The sequence below is a fragment of the Lynx canadensis genome, chromosome E2, assembly GCF_007474595.2.
Source record: "Lynx canadensis isolate LIC74 chromosome E2, mLynCan4.pri.v2, whole genome shotgun sequence".
Taxonomy (NCBI): Eukaryota; Metazoa; Chordata; class Mammalia; order Carnivora; family Felidae; genus Lynx; species Lynx canadensis.
Window position 1 is genome coordinate 12,829,260 of NC_044317.1, and position 5,828 is coordinate 12,835,087.

A 5,828-nucleotide genomic window follows, 5' to 3' on the forward strand; every position below is an offset into this window, starting at 1 on the left:
GTTTGCAACGGTGAATCCAAATACCACGAGTGAAAAGTCCTGTCAAGACGTGTAATTGTGCATGGGATGGTCTGCTCTGTGAAGTATCGTACAAGAAGTCACTCTGACGTTTCGTGGGGTAGGAGAAGCCCAGAAGAGAAAACAGTCAGTCCTCCTGAAGAATAGGGCATTTGGTGGGTATGAGAGCCTAGAAAGTACAAGAATCAACGTCGACAATAAAGGAGCCGTGGGACTTAGCCTTTCAACGTGGAGATGTAAAATAGTGACGGTTGAGGGGCACCTGGGTGGCTCAGGCGGTTGAGCGTCTGACTCTTGATTTGGGCTGAGGTCATGATCTCAGCGTTGGTGGGTCCCAGTCCTGCGTCCGGCTCTGCACTGGTGGTGCAGAGTCTGCTTGGGATCCTCTCTCTCTCTCCTTCTCTCTCTGCCCCTCTCCCCTGCTTGTTCTCTCTCCCGCTCTCAAAATAAATAAACATCAAAAAAATAGTGATGGTTGAGGTAAGCAGGGAGAAATGCGTACAGCGTGTTCACTACTTAACTGCACGTAAACGGAATGGAATTTACAACACCATCACTTCACTTCACCCACCGTTTCGTACAGACAACTAGGTTTCTCCCCAATTCACAAGCCTGAAAATGGCATAGGTGAAACTACTCATCAGGAAAACTTGTGAAGTTTTTCTCCGCAAACTGCCACATCTGGGACGTCCTCAAGAATACAACCTCAGATGGGTTGGTCTATTTCCTCTCCCTTTTGGGCAGTCAGGTGACACCAAGCTCTAAGCCATTAGCTAAAATACTGAAGAATTTCTCTGCACAGAAGCGCAGAATGTCTTCAACTTTTATGCGTCAGACCAGCAAGAGGCGGAGTTTCCATCCTCAGGCAGCCAGAACCCGGTGCAATGTAGCGTGTGAGTTAACTGGCGAGTCAGTGGGTAGACAGTTGTGCAGGTTGTGGGCCGGCCTGGTGCCACCGGGGTCCCTGAGCTTTCCTGCCACCCCCTAAAATGGCAGCAGCCCTCTGGTTCTTGTGCACTGCGGAATCCCATCATCAGAGGCCATAAGGACACAAGACTGGCTCGTGTGGCAAGACGGGCTTCAATCCCAAGACCGGGAAGTGGAGAGTGTGGCCCACCGTGCAGGGGCGGCCGTGCCCTCAGGACGCTCCCCATTCAAAGAAATACTGACTGGACCATGCGCCAAGCGCTGCTGCAAGTGCTGCCGTGCCTAAGATTGAGGTTCTGTCGACAGGGTCCGGGGCCTGCAACTGGTGGCAAAGGCAGTCAGCGAACACATACTTCTAGATAGTGATGAGTTCCACGAGGGAAAGAAAACAGGGCCAAGCGATAGGAAGGGAGGACTGGACGGGAGGCTTCTCAGAAGACGGGGTGAATGACTCCGCTTCCTCGGGCCCAGGCAAGCCAGGAAGGTGCAGAGTGAGATCCCGCCCAGAGCTGAGGGTCGCTAAACCCGCCTCCGAGGTCGGGCCAGGCCCGCAGACCGGATTTCAGACGCTCTGCTAGAGCCTGGCCCAAGGAAGAGCCGAGCGCCTTCCAGAGACAAGGGACTGTCGGTCCACGCCGCCCTTTTGCGCCAGGGACTAGAGTGGCTTTGAGCCGCGGACCCGCTCGGGGACAGAAGCGGCAGGGCGCCTGGAGGGCAGAGCGAAGCCCCGCGCTCCCGACACCCCGGCAAGGCCGGCGACCCACCGCAGCATCCCCGCTCCACTTGCACACTTCAGAAGGCAGCCTGGACCACTGGGGCGGGGGCCGAGCTCCCGGGGCGGGGCCTCGCGAGACCCAAACAAGCCCCACGTGGCAGGGGCGGGGCCGCCGCGGGGACGTCACGGCGCGCGCGTGCGCGTGTGCCGGCACGCGCGGGCGTACCCTTGCCGGGGGCCGTAAAGCGCGGAAGGTCGCGGTCTCTCCCGCTTCCCCGGAACTTTTTACTCCCTCCGCCCCGCCCCCTTCCCATTCCCAGGGCCCCGTTTCTGGCGGCGGGACCCCCGGCAACTGTCGTGGCTGCTGTCCCGCTGCCGCCGGGGTGCTGCTGACGGCGGAGCCCGCGGCGGCCCGTGAGGTAAGGAGACGGCGGCGGGGCCGCTCTGGCCTCCCCTCCGCGCGGGTCTCAGCGCCCCCCTTTTCGCTTTGGTCTTCCTCGGGGGGGTCGCGGCCGCCCCTCGTTTCCTGTCGCTCCTGCGGGGTCGCTGGGGACTCCGGCGGCCCGGGGCGGGAGTGGGTCTGCCTCGTCTCTCTCAGTCGGTCTGCGGCTGTGCGGCGTCCGGCCGAAGGGGTCCGGGGTCCGGGCCTTGGGGCCCCGTGCACGGCTGCTCCCGGGCCTGCGCTCCTCAGCCCGATGTCCAGAGCGGCCGGGGTGCCCTGGCTTCGGGCTCCCCGCCTCGGGCTTGCACAGCGCCTGGCGCGGGTTTGGCTGGTCTCGCCCGCCCTTCTCCCTCTGCAGGTGCAATCGTTTTCCCGCCTGGAGACGTGCGGTCCGCCTCTGCTTCGCTAACTTGTAAGCCTGCTGCAGAGTGCGGCAAGCCGAGTTACCGGGAAAAGTGTAGGCCAGGGTGGTGAACTGTCTTCGTGATGTTTGGTCACTCGGGACCCCTGTGAAGGACATTCACGTTAGATTCGGGAATCTCTGTAAGCGTGACCTCTGGGCATGCGGGCGGGCGGGGGGGGGGGGGGGGGGGGGGGGGAGGGGGAGGAGGGGAGCCGGTGCCGGGCCACGGGGCACACTTTTCCAGCGCTAGGGATATGTATTAATTTCTTAAACTTGCCTGATCACCTGGTTGCACGTTTTGACAGATACACACCCGGGACCAGCAGGATCAGACTCTCCAGAGAAAGAGGCTGGGATAGGGTTGGGGTTTTTGTCTGTCTGTTTGAAAGAAATGTCCCAGGTGGCCCTTCTGCTGAGGCAAGAGTGGGAAGTGTGTCGGTCGAGCTCCACTCACTAGGCTTCCTTGTGACCAGCGGCACAAGCGGTACAAGTGGGGTCCCATTTGTACACACGCTGGGACCATACAGGGGAACAACCCAGAGGGACTTGGAGCTGTCCCTTGCTCTTCTTGTCGTAAGCAGGTGTGAGCATAACCAGTCCCAATATTGAGGTTGCCTTAGCGATTCTTCCTAGAGGGAGAGACTATTATAGGGCCATCTTAGTTTTTTGGTTTTTGTTTTTAAATGTAACTTATTTTAAACCCGGCTACACCTTTTATTTCTTTGTCTCTGACATCTTCAGATTCTTCTCTACCGGCCTGGGTGGCTCAGTTGGTTGAGTGTCCCACTCTTGGATTTGGCTCAAGTCACGATCCCAGGGTCATGGGATGAGCCCCAGATCGGGCTTCATGCTCAGCGTGGAGCCTGCTTAAGATACTCTCCCTCTGTGGCCCCTCCCCGGCTCCTGCTGGCTCCCTTTCTCTCTCTGAAAAACAAATAAACCCGAAAACAATTCTAAAAAATTACTCTATGTGATTTAGATATCCCCTGAAATCTTGGAGCCTAGCCTCAAGATCTCAGAGTCTTCCCTGAATTTTTTCCCATCTCGTTTATTGTATATTCTCATTCCTCCGTTGATTATATTTCCTAGGTGCCTACCCTGAATGCCGGCAGAATCACGCTGAAGTGGTAACTGGTGTCAGCTCCCAGAGAGCTCCATTGTAAGAGGAGACTAAAAACTAGCACTTACTGAGTGCTTCTCGGGTGCCAGTTACCATGCTTTTCCTGTGTTGTCTGTATTCCTGTAGTCTTTGTGGCAACCCGGCGAGGCAGGTGTTCGTAGCTCACCTTGTGGATGAGGAGCCTGGAGCACAGAGATGGAATGACTTGCTCAAAGCCATAGAGCTGATGAGAGGTGGGGGAGATTTTCAGACCCATACCTGTCTGCCCCCAAAGCCTGCATTTTCAGCGGGGCCGTTGTGCCGTTTCCCTGATTGGCAAACAGGCTGTGACAGTGTGGGAGGCTCTGTGCTGGAGAAGTGCAGGGTGTTGTGGGAGAACACAGAAGAGTCACCTGAGGCGGTATTGGGGGAGAGGGGGTCTGATAAGCTGTGAAACAGGGTGAGAGCTGAGGGGATTATCCATGTTTGGGGGGCAGGGGGGCAGGAACTATGCCGTGTGGTTCGAAGGAACAGTGTGCCCAGATCCTGGGGGTTTCAGAGAGACTCAATGCCTGTCCTGTTGGAGGAATCATAAGTATGTCCGTCTGGCTGGAGAGGAGAGAAAGAGACCAGAGGTCAGGAATGAGCCTGATGATGAAGGATCTTGCACACTTCCTGTTCAGGAGAATGCTTTTTTCCTCAGGGCATCAGAAAGCCATTGCAGAGTTTCGAGGAGGGGTGTGAACAAGAGTTTCATTTGAGAAGCCTCCCCCCACGCCCCTCCTCGGAAGGATTGAGGGGGGGTGGGGAGAATGGTGTGCGGAAGCCCTGTCGGGAAGCTTCTGCCTTCATCTGAGCGGGGATGGCGGTCTGTACTCAGGTAATGGCAGTGAGGAGGGGGAGAAGTCGATGGTCTGAGGGAAATGTCGCCTGTGGAATTGCTAGTCCATGACGGTTGGCCGCATAGAGGAGGTGAGAGAGAGGGAGGTGAGAGAGAGGGAGGTGAGAGAGAGGGAGGTGAGAGAGAGGGAGGTGAGAGAGAGGGAGGTGAGAGAGAGGGAGGTGAGAGAGGAGGTGACACCTGGGATTCTTGTGTATGGTGTCACTGCGGGACACAGAAGTGGAGCAGATTTGGAGATTGAGGCAGGTGGCTTTCCCTTCTAGATGTGCTCGGTGTGACCCACGGGAACCCAAGTGGACATGGCCATTGTTCAGCTCGAGGTGCAGATGTAAAGCTCGGGGCTGTTGTGGGCTTAGGCGTCAGTCTGGTACGCGTGAAATGACCCTGGAGGGTGGCAAACTGAGAGGAGAAGCTGGTCCCAGACACCCTGAGGGACAGCAACACAGAAGGATGGGCAGGGGAGAGAAGGCGGTGTAGATGTGACCGGGGTAGTCGGTGTCAAAATAAAACAGGGACAGAGTGCGTGAGTAGCGGGAGCGATAGGCGGCGTTCAGTGCTGTGGAGAGGGTGAGTGAGATGGGCCCGGTGTCCCTGGAAGGTGGCAACGGTGGCATTCTCGGTGAGAGCAGTATTCCGGCATGCGGGACGGGAGCTTAACCGCTTGGGCTCGGGACGGGGGAAAGGGGGGAAAGTGACAGATACCGTAGGAAGCCCTTCTTGTCAAGTGAAAAAGACAGGTTGTGACGTCATAGTAAATTTTGGTGTAACCCGCCGGCAGACTGTGCAATCACCGAGGTGTAACAAAAAGGACTTTAAGACAGGTGGTGGCACACAGGTGGGTGTCAGGGGAGCACGTGCTGCAAGATAAATAAGTCTGGGGAAATTTCATCAGCCCTGGAATTGAGTATTTTGCACGATGGGAGATCTTAATTTCCTTCTACGTTTGTGTTGTTTACAAAGACCACAATTTTTATAATTCAGAATTTGTAAAATTAAAAACCACCATTGGAAGACTGTTATGGAGCCTTTCTTGTATTCTCAAGTCAGTTGGGAGAGATTGATGCGTATTAAATGCTGAGATTGGAGGGGAAACTGAAGGTATGTGGAGGGGCCGTGTGAGGAGCGGAAGGTCAAGGGAAGGAAGGAGAGAGAGGGTCCAGGGCCGTGGGGAGGATCAACTTTTGACCCTACGAGGTTGAAGGAAGAGGTGGTAGGGTAGATGCAGGTGGAGTTAAGGGGTTGAGGAGACAGGTTTTGTGTTTGGAAGGAAGGAAGGAGGTGGGGTCCCAGGTTGGGAGAGGAGCAGTGTTGTGGGTTCAGAAC

The 5,828-nt window shown here is 56.4% G+C and overlaps 1 protein-coding gene across 2 annotated transcripts in view; it reads left to right on the plus strand.

The window, feature by feature from the left end:
- The first annotated feature begins 1,884 nt into the window (after nucleotides 1-1,884).
- LOC115502417 (pyruvate dehydrogenase phosphatase regulatory subunit, mitochondrial-like) overlaps nucleotides 1,885-5,828 on the plus strand; it is a 13,047-nt gene continuing 9,103 nt past the window's right edge. For both annotated transcript variants that reach the window (XR_003965082.1, XM_030297756.1), the window contains exon 1: nucleotides 1,885-2,079. The gene's annotated coding sequence lies outside the window, so the exon portion shown is untranslated. The remainder of the gene's footprint in view (nucleotides 2,080-5,828) is intronic.